This window comes from Perca fluviatilis, chromosome 20 (assembly GCF_010015445.1).
Source record: "Perca fluviatilis chromosome 20, GENO_Pfluv_1.0, whole genome shotgun sequence".
Classification (NCBI taxonomy): Eukaryota; Metazoa; Chordata; class Actinopteri; order Perciformes; family Percidae; genus Perca; species Perca fluviatilis.
This window is the reverse complement of record NC_053131.1, coordinates 25311466-25330310: the sequence shown is the minus strand read 5'-3', so window position 1 is coordinate 25330310 and position 18845 is coordinate 25311466. Positions and strand designations below refer to the sequence as shown.

The 18845-nt window shown below is 39.4% G+C and overlaps 1 pseudogene; it reads right to left on the bottom strand.

Annotated features, from left to right (window-relative positions):
- Positions 1-2936: 2936 nt before the first annotated feature.
- LOC120548933 lies at positions 2937-12758 on the bottom strand (annotated as a pseudogene).
- Positions 12759-18845: the final 6087 nt, after the last annotated feature.

Below are 18845 nucleotides of genomic sequence, written 5' to 3'. Positions count from 1 at the left end.
ATTCAATGCTATGCGCATTTTGGGTACTGCTATGATAATTATTTATCAAGGGACAGAATCACTGAAATTGTCTGCAAGTTTTACTTGCAAGTAGAGTCAAATGTTACAGCATTTCACAGCATAAGTACAGAAAAATGACTGACGAAAGCCTTCTACAGCAGCTTTCTATGAGTGAAGAATGAAGTCAGAATATGAAATGATGTTGTTGTCTCCCACAAGGTCAGGAAGCGGCTCCCAAGATTTTTCTCGTGAGAATGTCAGCAGTATTTTGGCTAGTTGTTATGCAAACAGTTTAACACTAACAGAGAGAAGAAGCGTATCATAGTTTTTCTAACCGGTACTGTCTATAACAGGGAAGCAAAGTAGCCACACTGCATGTTCCTTCCAGTTGTTCTCCCACTCTACTTTGCAGTAGAAAAGAGAGACACAGGAAAGGCAACTAGTCAGAGAGGAGGACACAATGTTTGTTACACCCCTAATATTAACATGTATAGAAATGAATACCCTGCTTCATACCATGTAATAGCTCATTTACAGAACACCTTTTATTATTATTTTTTTCATATGATGTACTGCTGTAATTCCAAATGAATCCTGCAGTCCATCTTCTCTTAGGTGTACATTGAAAGGTACATCCACTGCAAATTAAAAAGGGATTGATTATTCTTGCACTTCAATGTATCAGTAGCACTGGTTAAAAGCAGGATTCTTTTATCACAGAAAACTAATAATGTAGTGCAAGAATGCCATAATTCCTAGAACCTCACCCTCAACACACTAAGGGGATTGTATTTGAAACAAAGACTTTTTTGCATCAGTACAATTAGCCTACCAATAAGACATTTTCCTCCCTCTGTTTCAGATCAACAGCTGTGCAGGCTGTGATTGGTTAAAAACTTAAATTACCAACACGTTTTAAGAAATGTGTTCTAGTGTACACCTCTAAAGAACTTTTATTACCTCTGATTCACAAAGAGTCATGTTCGTCCCATCAGAAGATTTCTATTGTGAAAGACACAAATTCTTACTTCAAAAACTGTGAAGGCAAGGAGTAGGAGTTAGACATGTCTGTCATATACCATCACAGAAGTTAATAATGTCCCTGACATCCGCATGACTACACTACGTGGAACAAATAGGCGACATGCCAAATCTCTAGATGAGCTGCAGCTGAGTCGTGCCTGATTAAGCCGCGCTGCAATATGTGTAACCGTTTTTGTTCTATAAATCTTATTTATAAAAAACACACAAATTCACGAGGCCCTTTACCTATGCCATATGGTAAAACCACCTATGACAGCAGAGTACAAGTCTTGCATTCAAATGTTTAGTTAAAGTGAAAAGAGAGGCATTATCAGCACAATGTACTTAAATTGAGTTAACATCTGGTGGAGATTTCAGCTCTTATATAATGCTGGATAGTTTCATGAAAAATGAAAATATAATAATCATGAAAATAATTCTGTGAATAAAATCTGAATCTGCAACATAACCAGTAACATTTCTCTGTCAGGTAAATGTAGTAGTACAATGTTTTCCTCTGAAGTAGAACAGTACACAGTAAGTCAGTAGTTAACAGTTGAGTTGCTTTGGGGGCCTTCTGTAAGTTATTTTGTGATACAATGGTTCTGCTTGGCCAATTCCAAAAAGGCACGTTTTGAACAGACAGTGCACTAGTGCTTACAGTATCAATATTAACGTGCAGATATTTAGCAGGTACAATTGCCGTGTTCAGCATCTTAGTACGGAAGCGTATTACATTCACCATAGAAAAAAAATGTAGACACCTTATCTCGTAACATTGAGAAAATAACTCCTAATTTTGAGGAAAGATCTCGTAATTATGAGATCCTAATCTTGTAATTTTGAGAAAAGATCTCCTAATTAAGAGTTCCTATCTCGTAATTTCTATCTATCTATCTATCTATCTATCTATCTATCTATCTATCTATCTATCTATCTATCTATCTATCTATCTATCTATCTATCTTTGTTCTATGGTGAATGTAATGCGCTTCTGTATCTTAGTGTAGCGCGATAGCATGCTAACATTTGCCAATTACCACATCATGAATAAAAAAGGATGTGAAAAGTAATTACAGTTAATCCTGTGGGGAATATGAATGTATATACCACATTTCATGGCAAACCATCCAAAGGTTGTTGAGAAATCTTACTTTAAACCACAAATGTGAACCTCATGGTGGCGCTGGATTGACAGACATTCATTTCTTGTTTTGTCAATGGAATGACTAAATTAATGAATAAATAAGGTATGTCTGGATCCACAGGGATGTTTGGGTATCAATCTGGCTTTATTATGACAATATTCAGTGGCATTTTCACATGAATTTTCTTTTGCTACACCCTATCACTAATGTAGCACAATAATCATGGAAACACTTGCTGTTGTTTCTGCGTTAGCTTCTCCTCACTAATCTACATCCAGATCCTCACAGTCTTGCACATTAACATATTCTGATTTCCGCTTCTGTTCTCTTTACCTTCCCACTAACCGCTCCCATTGAGTATTGTGATCTATCACCTGCGGTGTGTGTGTGTGTATATACACACATACATACATACATACATACATACATGACAGTATGTATATATACATACATGACAGTCCATACTTAGTTTTGTCCAGATCATGTAGGTTATGTGAACTGCCTTTTCTGTTTGTGTGCCTGATCTGTTTCTGTTGCAGATAAACCTGCCTAAATACAGAAAACACTGTGAAAACCAAAACTAACAAAGTCCTTAAACAGTTTCCTCTTAATGGAAGCATTTGCTAATAAAAAGACATTCATTTACACATTTAAAATAAGCAAAAATAGTTTGCCGATCACACAGAAAGGGGACTCAGGGAAAGTGTTTGTTTGTTTGTTTATTTATATATTAGTATATTCTCTACTGTCATCAGCTGCCTAAATTTACTTACAGTTCATGCAGTCAAAGCGACGCATTAGACTGATGAAGCTCTCCAGCGTTATTTGTCCAGAGGAGGCACCGTAGTGCAGAGCCATCAAATTCAGCATGTCATCTCTGATCCTCTTTCCTGAACAACATATGGGACAAAAGTTTAAGCATGATTTTATCTTAGGGCTACAACTAATTTGCTGATTATTTTTCTTTTTTTATATTTTGACAGGACAACAGATGATCCAAAACTTTACAACATTCCATTCACAATTACGTTCCTTGTCCCCAATTTTCTTTTTATACAACACACAACAGGAGTATACTATATAAGTACTTCCCCCTCTTTGATCAGATTAAGGCTGCACCTGTCAGCCATTGAATACAGTTTCAAAATGAGACACAACTGTACATAGCACAAAACAAACCTAACAATATGAGGAATACAAACCAATACACATAAAATAAACAAACAACAAAAAAAACGTGCTAAAAAAAATTAAACCATAAAACAGTAAAACAATAAACATGCCTTGATAGAAACAGTTACCACGCCTACCAATCCATTACACCAGTTGCCAGTTATAAAAATCAGACAAACATTTCCTCTATTACATCCAAAAAAGGGCCCCACACTCCTCTGAAAATGCCTTCCCTACCCCTGCCTCTATAAGTAACCCGTTCAAAAGTAGCCGTCTTTGTCATCAACTCAATCCATTCCGTAAAACAGCATGGGGTAGTTGATTTCCAGTGTCTTAATATTATTCTACACCCTGTTATTGTGGCCAGACGAACCCATAATCTTTTCTGTTCATTTGAAACTATGTCGCCCGGTAGCAGACCCAGAACACAAAGCTGGAGATTTAATCAACGACAAATTAAATATCTTATTCAGGAGAGTAACCACTCCTTCCCAAAGGTGCTAATTTTTCTTACAGAAATACAACATTGTGTACAAGAGTACCAACTTCTTCCTCACATTTCCAGCAGGTGTCGCTGTCCTTTAGCTTAAATCTGGCTAATTTGCTTGGAGTCCAGTAACTCCTGTTAAACAGTTTATACAGAGTGAATTGAGTTTGAGCTTCATGTGAGCAGATATGCCAAGAGGCAACCAGCTTTTCCCATCTGTCATCTGTAACTCTTTCACCCACATCCATTTCCCAACACATCCTCATAACCTCCAGTTTAGGTACATGCACGTGTCGAAAAAGACCATAGAACTTGGAGGCTCCTGCTGATTATTTTTCTATTTATTTATTGACACTGACACTGTCATGGCCTACTGGGACATGTGATTAGAACCTTAATTAGTGGGACTAGTAACAAATGTTTTGAATTTGAACGATTTTAAAAGTGGCTGGAATCTGTTTAAGTAAATAAATGTTCATCATCAATGTCGGTTAAACACAAAAGCAGGTGATTAACATTACACAATTGAACTACATCTCAGTATTTTTATCGTTGACAAACAAGCCTGATGTACTATTATTACTCCTGACCTGAGGAATTAAGGTTGGGGAGTATAGCCAATAAAACTCTCGCCAAACTTTACTAAACATTCCTTTAAGATTTTCTGCTACATGCTTATTCTTGCCTAGCGCAGCAACGTCTGCACACAGTGCCAGTAGGGCCAAATGTGTTTCATTGTAGGCCTAAGACTAAAACCCCTGTGTATGCTCATTGCTGTCACGCAACACCCTTGTTTAAATATAGAAGCCCTACTAATGCTTCACATGCATTCATCTCCCAATTATAGTACTGTGTAGGGTTTTGTGGAATATTGGCATTACTGAAATGAATTAATACATTCTAGATGGGTTCATCACAGCCTGCTGTTCTGTTTTTGTTACTGCTGGCTACCAGGCACAGCTGTAACTAGTCATTTTTTTTGTCAAGTGTTTCTGTTTATGTAACCCCTACTTGAGATATTATCACAGAGTACTAACATGCATGGAAGTACATTGACAATCATGATACTAGTCTTTATAAACAGTTTGTGTGCAATGCGTGTATTCTTGGTTACTGTGTGTATTCACTTGTGTGTTCACCTTACTGTATATATCTGGCACCTGGCTTCATAGCATTGTTGTTTTGCATCAAAATTAGTTAGAGTTGGAAATATTTCTGTTGTTAGGGTTAGGTGTACAATTTAAAAGAAGTTAAAGGTCCAATATGTAATTTTGTACTGTAATAAATCCAAAAATGACACCAATGCCTCATCAGATATTAAGGAAACATGTTAAACTGAAATACTATCTTTTCTGAGAACAATGCTAATGTCAGTATTTTTTCTTTTTGAAATTTACATTCCGTGACGGAATTTATGTTTATGTTTTGATCTGTGTGTTGTTATCAACTGCCCAGTTTGACAGCCAGGCTGGGTTGCCAGATATACCTGTAAAAACGTAAACCCAGCGCGCTACAGCTGTAACGGTAGTACAGCCATGAAAGCAGCACACAAACTAACAGGATCAACGGAGATAGATTCTACCCGACCTAAAAAAAAGAAAAGAGCATGTTTCTAACAGTGACCAGAGACGTAACAACCCCCTGGTAAATATTGGAGATGTATTTGAAAGATGGAGACAGCTTAGATCCCAAAAGGACGCAGAATTGGCTTATTTCCTCCTGAACAGGTAAGCATAGCTTCAGGCTAATTTATCACAGCCACTAGGGACGGGCATTTTATGTCATATCAACATTTGTGTACTCACATTGAATTATATAGCTAGAGTACCCGAGTTGGTTACTTGCAAAAACAATTGAGACACAGCCAGTAAAGTGATCCCGACTGGTCCTGGCTAACGCCGCCATGCTAACCCTGTTAACTGCTAACGTTACCGGGAGGACCAGGCAAGCAGCCCATGGCTGTTTACAACGTGTAGTTCAGCGGCTGGAGCCGACAACGGTGAGTTATTTTAAGCCACGAGAGGGGGGCTGTAAATCGGGAAGAGAGGATTGTGAGTTTGCAGTGTGTTTAGCGATTGTTGCCGTAATTCTAAGCCAATGAAGTGTGTTCCGTCGGCAAGGTAGTGGTATTGTTTTTGTTTCGTATTGTAATTCTAAGCCGAGGAAGTGTGCCTGACTGGTGTGTGGAGAGGACGGTGAGGTTGTTGTGTTTTTAACGGTTCATACTGTAATTTTAAGCCGAAAAAGTGTGTCTGTCAGTTGGTTACAGAGCTCCGCGTGAGCACGGGCTTTTATGACTGTCAATATAGCTAGCATCTAACGTTAGCTACACCGCTCATTGACATATATAAAAGACTCCGCTGTGCTGTGGTGTAATGTCTGGCTATGTGAGACTAGCATCTAACGTTAGCTACTCCGCTGTGCTGTGAAGTAATGTCTGGCTATGTGAGAAAAGCGTCTAGCAACATTGTTGTGAATGCTGCGGTCTCAGCCTGGCAACCCCCGTGAACTTCGAGTCTGGGCAGGAGGGGGCGGGGGAAACGACTCTCTAGTATTTTGAATTGGTAGTGCAGTAACTATTTTAACCGCTAGCTGCCAGTATTACATACAATATTACATATTGCACCTTTAAATAATGGTGATAAATCCCAGGATGGTTCAGTTCAAGAAAAATTGGCCGATCATCTACCTGAAGCCATGATTGCATTCCTCAGCTCACTCAGTGACAGTGTCCCTGTTTGTTAAACATCTGTGCGGAAGAAAATGTCCTGGTAAAAGAAAAGACTTTTAGTATTGTAAATCTCTGAGCTCGACATAGCGAGAACACACAGACCCTAACTCTGCATTGATGAACGAATGAGCAGACTCAGTCATGTCTGTAATGATTAAGAAGCCACCAGGCATCTTTGTTTTATTATAAAGTGTTCAACTTTCACTTGGTTCCTGTTAGCTTGTATGTGATTATCTTCTTCCACAGACGAACAAATTCCTCACCGTTCAGTTTGCCGGTGATTGATGTCTAACCCAACATTAAGGTATAAGCGCTGTATATGTTGTTTCATGTCTTAGCCTGACCTTTAAATCTTGTTGTGTATTAAAGGTGCAGTAAGCCATGCTACACAAAGACTTATGTTGATATTTGAACTCAACTGCCAAACGAATACAACCCCCCCTCATAACCTCCGCCCTGTAGATTTATGAACAGATAACAACTGGCCGGCTGGCACATTCACATGCTGCCTCCCCCTCCCCCCGCCCCTACCATCTACTGTCACCACCTGTTGCAGATTGGCAGGAATAGTGTTTTGTGGCTCATGTACTCCTTTCTGTTTATTCATTTACATAGCCAGGACTGTGTATTAACACTGTTTTTTATTTTTATTCTTTTTTTCAGTGCACACAGAAAATAGAGCTAGGTGACCATGAGGATATATTTGCTGAATTTGACAAAAAGTGTATTGGATTAAAATCACTTACTATACCTTTTTAAATATACAAAAGTGAAGGCAGGTTTTGGCACTGCTTTCATGTACATTACATTAGTTAGTAGAGAAGACGGTAACTCTGTAATAACATGCCACAATCATATAAACACAAGCAAAATAGGCATCGACTAACATCGAAAAGTTTGACTCGGTGTACATGTTGCTTCATGTCTTCGCCTGACCTTTAAATCATGTTTGTGAAACCACCAAAGGGGCAGGCAGGTTTTGGCATGTACACTACTTATGTGTTTAATGTAACTACATTTACTGTGAGAGATTGCCCCTTTAGCAAACTGGGAGCTGAGGTGGAGAAAAAAGGTATTTTTCGAGTAAACCAATTCACAGTGAATATCCCATAAGAGGATACATCCATCAGAGCAACCATGCTGCGACAGGCATCAATGCTGAATCCTCCAGATTTCAAGTCTCCTAAATAAAAATAGAAATAACAGGAGAATGAATTTACCTACATACAACATAGTGCTACACAAGATTATTATTATATTATTTGAATATATACGTTTAGCTTATATGCTGTCTAGCCTCTTGAAGTTTTACAGTCCAAACCTTTCAGAATGTTTTCATTTAGAAGCCTATGGATCTGCTCAGCATCCACTTCTTCATATTGGAAATGAAAAGAAGGAAAGACTTATATTTGGCTCATATGTATGTAATATACTTATTTTAATCCAAACTATGATTTTTTTCCCCTGAATCTAACCAAGTAGTTTTGTTACCTGGACCTAAATTGCTTGTGTGTTATAATACCACCACCACCACATAATGCAATGTTAAGAGGTCATGGTTATTTCACTTTTTCTGTGAAATCAGGTTGCTTTTTGGAGTCTTTGCTTGTAGAGAATGTAACAAAACAAATAAGCATATTTTCCAAAATGTTAAACTAATTCCTTAAGACACACACATTACCTTGTCAGAGTATTGACTGAAAATGGTTCTCTTTTTGTCGTCATCCTGTTTTCAGTTCGCATGGGCTGCAAAAGATTGAGTGCTTTCAGCTCCAGATGAATGAATGCATTGCATGCATGTTTGATATGTATGTAGCTATATACTATGTATGCTATCAACGTAATCAACATAGTAAACGTGTAAAAAACAGCAATACCAAAATAATATGAACATTGACCATATATTTTAAAATCTTGCACACCTCTTCTGCTCTCCTTTGTTTGTGAGTATCGCCGTCAGAATTCTCACTGAGAGGAAAGGCAACATAAATATATTACTTGTGGACAGTGTTGAGCAGTAATGCATTACAGTAACAAGTAGTGATTACTATTTGAAATTCAGTAATGTCTTTACAGTTACTAAATCCCAGTAACACTCCGTTACAGCACATCAACATTTTGGGGATTGGCTGGTTCGCTGTCTTAAAAGGAGTTAGATGGAGGATTAATATAACTTTGTAATCTGTGCTTTGGAGTTGTTTAAAACCCCCTTTGACACTATTGCTGCTAAATGATTAATAAAATAAGGAATGTGATAAATTGATCACAATTTTCAAGTAACTTACTCAGCATTGCCTGTTGCACCGCAGTGCAAGGCTTATAATATGTGGACTGTAGCATATAGAGTAATGGTACATGTGTTTAAACACAAATTAGTGAGTTGCGAGTGACTTACTGGACGTGGGTCTCTTCCTTGGAGAGGATGGTCAGGATGAAGGAGGATATCTCATTGGGATTGAAGGTGGACGGCACAATCACATATTCACCAGGCTTTAGCAAAAGGAACTCCATCACCTCACGTCTATTCATGTAGGTTTTAGTTTGGGCCACAGGTTCTTTTTTTGTTGTTGAATAAAGCAGCTGGAAACTTCCCCCTCTGTGCCTTGTACTGTAATAACAGAATATATATATATATATATATATATATATATATATATATATATATATATATATATATATATATATATATATATGTATGTATGTCTCTGTACTTACAGAGACACCGAGCCCGCTCCTCAAGTGTGGAGTGGGGTGCCGCTGCAGTCACGCGCGACGGAGGATTAAAAAAACATGATGGACTCTTCAGAAAAGGTAATTATCTTCACTCAAGCTTCTGCGTGGGAAAATCACCGGACGCCACAATCTTCTGAACATAGCCATACTGAGAAATACAGTGAGAGTTGTGTGGAGCTAATAGTCTTAATTAGCTTTGTAGCAACTTATTTGGCAGTGGCTTGAATGTAACGGACATTCAATACTGTAATATAAAAAAGTTACGCACTAAAGCTTTAAGCATCAACATATTTGAAAAAAATACTTCTTCTTGCCAAGTGATATAAGACAAGCTCAACAAAAAAGGCAAGTATAAAAGGGGATAGGTAGAGGCTCATCAATGCTATGAAATCATTGATGGATTACTGGATTACTGTATGTGACAGCTGCATTAACTAGTCTAGAATGCACCAACTCAAAACCCTGACCTCACCCTATCTTCCATCACATCATTTCAATGTCTAGCATGTCACTCGCTACAATGTGGTTAACTTGTAGCACTTGTTCTTATATTCTCATTGATCGATATTTATTACATGCTTCTGTGTAAGTCATCAACGTGTCCAGCAACATTGCTTCACTTGTCCAGAGTCAAGCTGCTCCTGAGTTTTTCCAAACAACCATAATGTTTCTTAGTTTTCCTGCTATAACAAGTGAAAACATTGGCAGTCCGAAACATCATCACATCACACATCTATCTATCACATTCAAAGATTAAGGCTGCTATACTGCAAAACAAAACATCTCAAAAATTTTTTTTACAGTAATTTCTAAATATCATACTAAAATTATCTTTATGCTTAAGTAACCATGTACTTTAGCTAAGATCATCTTAGCCTTAAGATGCTTTTATGAAACGTGTTACTTGTCTTTTGGACACCCTGAAGAGTTTCAGCATAAAAAATCAAAATCAAAAACAAACAGCCATGTTGGTCTTGTGTGGTATTTTTGTGCTTACCCCCTGTGGTGTACCACAGCCCATCAGTGACTTGGATTGACCAGCCCTGCACATCAGTTCCCACAAGTTTGGGATCTGGCAGATCGATACACATTTGAACACCACCAGTGAAGTCCACCAAAGCCTCGGCAGGAGTTCCAGCACTCATGTCCGAGTAGGAACCACACACTCTGACACAAGTAGGTGTAAAATTACTCACACACATATATTCCCAAAATTTGAGAGAATGCATTTTAAGACTGAGAAACAAAACATTGTTATTTCATACTTGGCATAGGCTTTCTCCAGCAAAGCAGGCCAGAACTCAGTTGGATCTTTGGAGTGAACGAAGATTAGTTTCCCATCAATTGTTGGTAGCTTGTCATCAATGATAACTTCCACCCATTTTCCAAATCTCCAGAACTGAGTAGTTGAAAAAGGAGAGTTTTATAGCAAAATGAGATATGTACCATTTAGCAAAACCTACTTTCAGAAAAACACTCCTGACAATGATTGTTGGTTTACCCTGAAGTGGAACAGCCCGCAGTAGTTGTCATCGAATTTGTGCTGAGGCGGAACAACCTGCTCAAGGATGTATTTCTGGAACGTCAGAGATCCGACAGAAGCAAGAATCCAGCAGTTTCCTGAGTGAAAAATGGTCATTGAGTTATATTACCTATTTTAGTCTGTTGTCTGCACTTCTCAAATGCATCTCAAAATTGCATTGCTGGAAAAAAACAATGTGTGGATTAATATGAATGAAGCATCTCTACCGACTAAGCCTTGACCAAAGTCAAACCTGGAGAGCCCATCAACTTGAAAATGTGGATTGGGAACCATTACCTGAAACAGAGGAATTGTTGACAACACTTGTCAACAATTGCTTGTTTAAAATTTGCTATAAACTATAATAATGCTTAGCTTTGTCAAGTATGTCTTTGACATTTGCTGTTTATCCTTAAAAATACATTAAGCTCATTCTAAGCCAACAAAAACACAATGTATCAAATCTTATGAATGCTAACATTCTTACATTCAAAAGATTAGGTACAGGTTAGGGGTGGTACGGTTCATGAAAAACACACGAACCGCTCGGTTCGCTAGTCTCGGTTCGGAGCATGTGTGTACCGCACGGTTCGTCAGTACACTGTTAAGCTGCACTAACCTCTTACTGCCGTAGTGCCCACTTTATACACCTATGTTAAAACACTTACTGGAAATGACGAGCGGGATGGGCGTGACAAACGCAACCCATGGCAGCTGATTGGACGATCGCGTCACATGGGTCTGGCTGGTCCCTAATTTCAAAACAGACTGTCATGGGGCTCGCCTCGTGAATACGATCTCATATTGTACTAAAATAGTTCACCGAAACGTGTTTCTGAAAACATTTTAAGTGAGAAATAGGCCATGCAGTTGCTGAATCTGTCTTCATTTCAGATCGACAAAGGTCAGTTTAAAAGATTTTCGTCAGATTTTGAGAGACACCGAGCCGCCCGCTCCTCAAGTGGAGTGGGGTGCCGCTGCAGGTCACGTCACGTGCAGAAATGTCAAGTGGGAGAGAGGCTGCCCAGAGCTGGAGGATGCGCCAGCGTCGTTTATAGTCTGGTGTGTGGGAATATTTTGGATTGCATGGTACCTATGATGAAATAAAACAATATATAGAACTGCCACTGTGTGCATGTTTTGTGCAACATGCATTCAATATGCTAATTTTAGCTATATATCATATGCTGAAGTATATTCTGGAGTGTTAAAGATTAAAAGAAAAAATAACAAGAACCGTAAAGAACCGAAAACCGTGACCCTAAAACCGTGATACAAACCGAACCGTGGATTTTGTGAACCGTACCACCCCTAGTACAGGTAGGTGTACTTAAGTAGGTACACTTAAAGTGTACCTACCTGCGCAATATTAACAAGGATCAAAATTAAACAAGTAGTAACAAATGAATAAAGTTGAACATTTAGCAAAAAAAGAGACATTTTTATCTCATGAGCTGAGTTGACGGACCAAAAATCTTTAAAAGCATACATTTTGTGAGCTTGGATGCTGTGTCACTTTGATTTTAGTTTGGTTAGAAAAACATGCAGGTTTACCACACAGTGAAGATCATTGGTTATACAAGTGAACAAGTTTAGCTTTCTGCTTGTTGAAGACTACTTACATGCTTGATTAACCATCAACATTTAGTGTGATATGGGATCAAACACTCACCGTTGGTCTCAGCCACACCACACGGGCCAGGTCAGAAGGGCTTAGTATCCCTTTGCCGATGGACCTTTTGTCAGGGCAGAACATGCAATCGTTGTACCTTACCCGTTTGATAATACAGTACTGTTTCAGCTGTCTTGGTTGAGAAACCGCTCAGGATTGGTAAGGGTCCCATAGCCATCCTTTATGTGACGGGCATTGATGATGTTCATACACACACCCGGTGGAGCCATTGCTACAGTGTTTGAACTCTGTTCAGAAAAAGGAGATTAAAATGTTTATATCCAAAAGTTTGCTTTTAAAACGATAAATCCTACAGACTGAGAATGAGAGAGAGATTATTTAAGAGCAGTGTGTACAACACTCTAATTAACACTCTAACCATCAAATTAGCTTTCATTTCATTCATCAAGTCATGCTGCACCTGGCTTGGTCAAATGTTTGGAACCTGTATCTTCACAACAGTTAGTTAAGACTTAAAACTGTCACATGAACAACACTGGCTGCTTGCAATATAAATCTGCCACCATTTTCTATTGCCTTGCAGTGCAGTGCATCACTACCTCATGAGGCCAGCAGCAATGTCTTTTTTTACTCTGTACAGGAATCAGCAAATGTGTATTCAAAATCCCTGTGTGCCTGCAGTGTGCTTGGTGTGTTTTGGTTTTTGGTCTGTCTATCTGTGTTTTTGTTTCCGCCTGCATGTTCCACTGCTGACCAGAGATGGGATGTAACGAAGTACAAATACTTCCTTACTGTACTTAAGTAGATTTTTCAGATATTTTTACTTTACTATTTATTTTTGTTCTGACTTATTACTTTTACTCCTTACATTTTTAACACATGAATATCGGTACTTTCTACTTCTTACATTTTACAAAATTGGCTTGTTACTTTAGTTTCAAATAATTTCAGTGGAGTTACCGTTATTATTTGTCGCATCATCAATACCGAATATAATCTAATTGGATGGGAATATACGTTGTTATAATGTGCTGCATATTGTGCCAACCGAAACACCACGAACTGCTGGCTTTCAAGAATTCACCATCAAATTTGAAAAAACACATAGAGGTAACTGCATCTTTTTGTTGTTATCAAAAGCTATTTGTTGTTTGTTTCAGTAACTTTATTAAGTTTATGTTAATGGTCAGTTACATTTGTTCTACTGCTAGCAATGGTGATGCCTTGGTTCGCTAGCATTTAGTTAAGTAACGTTAAGGTTAGTGACCGTTCGGTATTTATGGAATGGACCACCGTAGGAAAAAAGGGGAGGGTCATGTCTTTTTATTCTTTGTTGAGGGGAGGGTCACCCAAAATGTTATAGTCTAGGGGGAGGCGGGGGGGTCACATAACTTTTGTATTCATGAAACGGCAAAATTTCAAAGTGGCTTGTTTGGTGCATATTTATCCATGTAGCTCTCAGTCTCGGCCCCCGCTACCAGATGGGTCTGACCCATGAGTTTGCTGGGAGGCAGAGGGAGCACTGCATTGACTACGTTTACAAGCTGTCAATTTTCGGGTTATGGTCGGGTTAAGGTCACTATTCGGGTTTCTGAAACATTTGGAATAACCCGTTTACATGCGTGAGCAGAGAGAGTTACTCCTGTATACATGGCATTTGTAATCAAATGGCAATATCCCGACGTAAACGGCGACGCACGGTTAGCGTCTGGACGTAGCCTACGGACAACCTTAAGACTCAATAACTTTTCGGTCACCTTCTTATAAATCTCACTATCTCGGTACTTTCTGCCGTCAACAAAAGACATTATATTCATGGTTTTCACCACACTAATAAAGAAATTGGTTTCCTCCTCGCTCCAAAAGTGTGGTGCTGTGCTGCGTCTCGCCATGTTTACCTCTACTTCTTGTTTACTTCCGGTATACTGCGCGCAGGTTTTCTGCATTGACATATATAACTATATTATTATAGTATATAATTATTATTATAACTATGTTTTCTGGCGCATACAATAAGTTCCTCTACTCAAAAGACCAAGATTCCTTGCGAATAGAACATGCGCAGAACACAAATCAATGTTCCTTTTGATGGGGATATGCCGATACGCGTTTACATGACCAAACTTTCGGGTTAGAAAAGGGGTAACCCAGGTAGCATATTCGGGTTTTTAAAAACCGGAATATGAGCATATTCGGGTTTTTGCCGGTGTTTACATGGCCGTGCGCGACCGGGTTATTGCTAATATTCCGGTTTTGAACGGGTTATTGGCTGCATGTAAACGTAGTCATTGTGAAATGGGTAATTGCATTGTTTAAAAAATGAGTGGAATAATTACATCTGGCATGACCAGATATTTTATAAATATTTTAAATAACACAAACAACTAAATGGTGGTAGGTAATACATCTGATTTCATAAACTGCTTTAGTAAAAAAAATATTAGCCTACCTGGCTGACGATGGGAGCAGCAAGATGTAAAAAATGAAAATTACTCTTACAGTATGTCTGGACATATTGCCGTGCCAACATTGCAATAAAGGTTTCCTAAATGCCATGTATATACTTTTGATGTCAGTTTACTAATTGATTGCACGTTTTGTGTAGATTTGGACTTTTATACATTTATTCCACTTTGTTTAAACAGCGAAGTGGAGAGGCCTTGTTCACCTGTTTGGAGCTGGCTGGTGAATGTGACGCACGTAGGACTTGCTGGATACACCGTATCATTTACCTTTTTGTGGATCTACTGATCGCTGCGGATTACTTTTTTTCGTGTCATTGGATTAGGCCTACGGCAAAATACGGATCTTTTTTCTTAACTTTTTATGGTGTGATTGCACTTGGTTTCTGCGTTTGGAAAGACATCTCAACAGACTGTAGGTCCAACACTGATCGTTCACTGTTACATTTTAGTTGAAGTTAAGTGTTGGGGCATTCCGTCACCGTCTGTCTATTGCGTGGACAAGTGGATTTCATAAGGGCGAATTGTGAAATTGTTACAATGTAATTTAAAATCTGCTTTAAAAATAAACATAAGTTTTGGAATATAATGTTCCGCTTCGGCAGCTTTATGCTAAAATATACAATCCTCATGGACATCGGAAAAACGTTTTTCCGAGTGAAAACGTCACCATTCACGTAACTGTGGGAATCAGAGGTGGGAAACTCGGGCTGGATTTTGACATTGACATATATGATAACCGAGTTCCCCAGTTGGTGACGCGTTGTTGACAACTAACGTTTGATGGAGGCGACTTTGGTTCACTGAACATATTTCAATGATAATAAACTGTTTATTGCCTATGCCAAGAAACATGCACAGACATAACATGTTTAAAATTATTCATAAATAGGCCTATATATAAAAAAAAAAAACACATTATCCGTGTCTTTTCCCGTTCGTTGTCCTGCAGATAACACAAAAAAACACCTGGCGATGTGCTGTTTGGTTGCTCGCATAAGAAATCTGCAGAAAATCTTTTTGTTATTGTGGCCTCCATGTTTGCACACACCTGATGCTCTAGGCTACGGCCAACCGTTGGTGTCAGTCATGCAAAAAGTTGTTATGCCAAACGCCAATATAACAGAAGAAGAAGAACACGCATCCCGACCATGTGAACGCTGCCAGCAAAGCCGGTCTACGGATATATTAGAAGTTCTTTGCTGCCAGTCAGAAAAACAACGTAACCAGGGGGGCGGTGCCTGTTATTCCGAGGTGGCATGAACGCAGCAAATGACTGAGGAGATATATTAGAAGTTCTTTGGAGGAAGCCTAGTGACGAGAGCAACCAGTTTGTGTGTTGAATTTGTTACCCAGAGTGCTTTGCTGAATGGTCTCAATGTTTTATTGTTTTATTTCAGGTGAATACTAGTTTACTAGAGGAGTAACTTAGTATTTGAAGTAATGCATTAAAGCAGGAAGTGTGCATTTAGATTCCATGCTTATTGAGTTTCCACAACGTTAGTGAGTAAATCTACTGAAATGGCCGCACCATAACAGAGGAGTGTGATGTATGAGTTATAGACCAGACTCTGAGTCTATAACTAGTGTTGATGAACTGACCGAAGAGCCGGTTAATTAACCCGACTCGTGTCACTGAGCCGGGAGAATCGAGTGCCATACGTCAATGAACCGACTCACTACTGTCAATGGTTGGCCATTGTTTAGCTGGTATTCTGCTGCTACTGTGTGTGTATTAATCTAGCTCATTACCGCCTCCACTGGGCTGGAGTGGTGGTGGTAGAATCAATCAGGAAATGAGCTACCTAGACCCTATGCCGAACGAGACCGAATGTAACCGTGCAACCGGCCGGCCCGCTCGAGTCTAATGTAACCGTGCAACCGGCCGGCCCGGCCGAGCTTCGAATGTAACCGCGTAACCTGCCGGCCCACTCGAAGTTCATGTAATCGTAACCGTCGCCCCCGAAGCTCGATTGTAACCGTGCAACCGGCCGGCCGCTCGAGTCTAATGTAATCAAGCGGTGTCTTGGTTCTCGGCAAGTGTGAGTTATTAACCAAGACTTGTTTCTGGTGCATCTTAGAGGATTGTGTTCACGGTGATTCACACATTATCGATGGGGAAGTACAGTACATCACATACAAATACACGTCATATTATTTTGGTAGTTATGTTAAGTTAAATGTTAGAGAAGTGAATGTTGCTACGTGGTAGCTAGGCTAGGCTGTCACAAGGAGACCGCGCACAAGGCTACTGAACGAGACCATAAGGACCGTAACCGAGGGTAGCCTACTGCACGAGTCTATATTCAAACGGGTGTCTAGAGTTCTCGGCAAGTTTGAGATATCAACCGATAGCAGAAGCCTTTATTTCTCGTGCATCTTAGATGATTGTGTACAAATTAATAGATTACATTATTGATGGATATCACATACAAATGCACGTCATGTTATCTTAGGAGTTATGTTAAAGTGATGGTTCGGAGTAATTTCACCCTAGGGTCCTTTGCACCATGACCTCGAGCCAAACACGCCCCCAGAAGCTTTTTTCACCTGTGTCTAACATTGGACGAGTTAGCATAGCGTAGCGTTATCAGCTGAATAGCTTAGCGCAGGGGCTAATGGATCCGAAGTGTCTCTTAACATTACTCAACTAATAATGCCCGAAATGATACCAAACGTCTACAATAGTACAAATAGCTTATGTACTCATAAAACAATGGATTATAAAGTTTGTAAGTACACCAGAAGTTTATGTAAATAACACTTGCCTGCTGGCTTCTCGTCTCTGCTGCTGCTGCTACTGCTGTTACTACCGGGCAGTAAGAGTGCTTAGGGCCGTCTACAAATTACAACACCGAAAAGAGATGCAACAAAAATATTTATTAATTTAATGATTAAATAAGGTAATGTCTCCAAACTTACCTCAATTATAACTTGTCTCCTGCTAGTTATACTACAGCACTTACTTTAAAAAATAAGTAAAATTAATAAATATTTTTGTTGCATCTCTTTTCGGTGTTGTAATTTGTAGACGGCCCTAAGCACTCGCCTTACAGCAGCAACAACAACAGCAGAGAGCAGAAGCCAGCAGGCAAGTGTTATTTACATAAACTTCTGGTGTACTTACAAACTTTACAATCCATCGTTTTATGAGTGCATAACCTATTTGTACTACTGTAGACGTTTGGTATCATTTCGGGCATTATTAGTTGGGTAATGTTAAGAGACACTTCGGATCCATTAGCCCCTGCGCTAAGCTATTCAGCTGATAACGCTACGCTACGCTAACTCGTCCAATGTTCGACCCAGGTGAAAAAAGCTTCTGGGGGGGGTGTTTGGCTCGAGGTCATGGTGCAAAGGACCCTAGGGTGAAACTACTCCGAACCATCACTTTAAGTTAAATGTTTGTTACGTGATAGGTAGGATGTCACCAGGAGACTGTGCACCAGACTACTGAACAAGACCGTAACCGTGCCTAATGCATGAGTCATGTAATCAAACGGGTGTCTAGGTTCTCGGCAAGTTTTAGTTATCAACCGATAGCAGAAGCCTTTATGTCTCGTGCATTTTAGAATTGTGGTCATGGAAATTCATATGCTACATTACCAAGGGGAAAGTATTAGGCCTATATCACATACAAATACACATAATGTTATCTTGATAGTTATGTAAAGTTAAACGCAATCGCCCCCCCCCCGCCACCGAGGGCACGCAAACCGGTGACCGAATCTATTAACTCGGTAGGCCAACCAAAGACCATCCGGTTGAACCGACTCCCGTAAAAGAGTCCCATCAGTATCTATAACGTTAGTTTACCTGCACTGAGGCTGAGCTGTCACTCAAACTTTCCCTTAACACTCATTAGCCAATGGGGACGCACCCCTGTAAGACTGGCCCACGCGAGATTTCTGTGTCAGAATCGCAAGCAAAAAC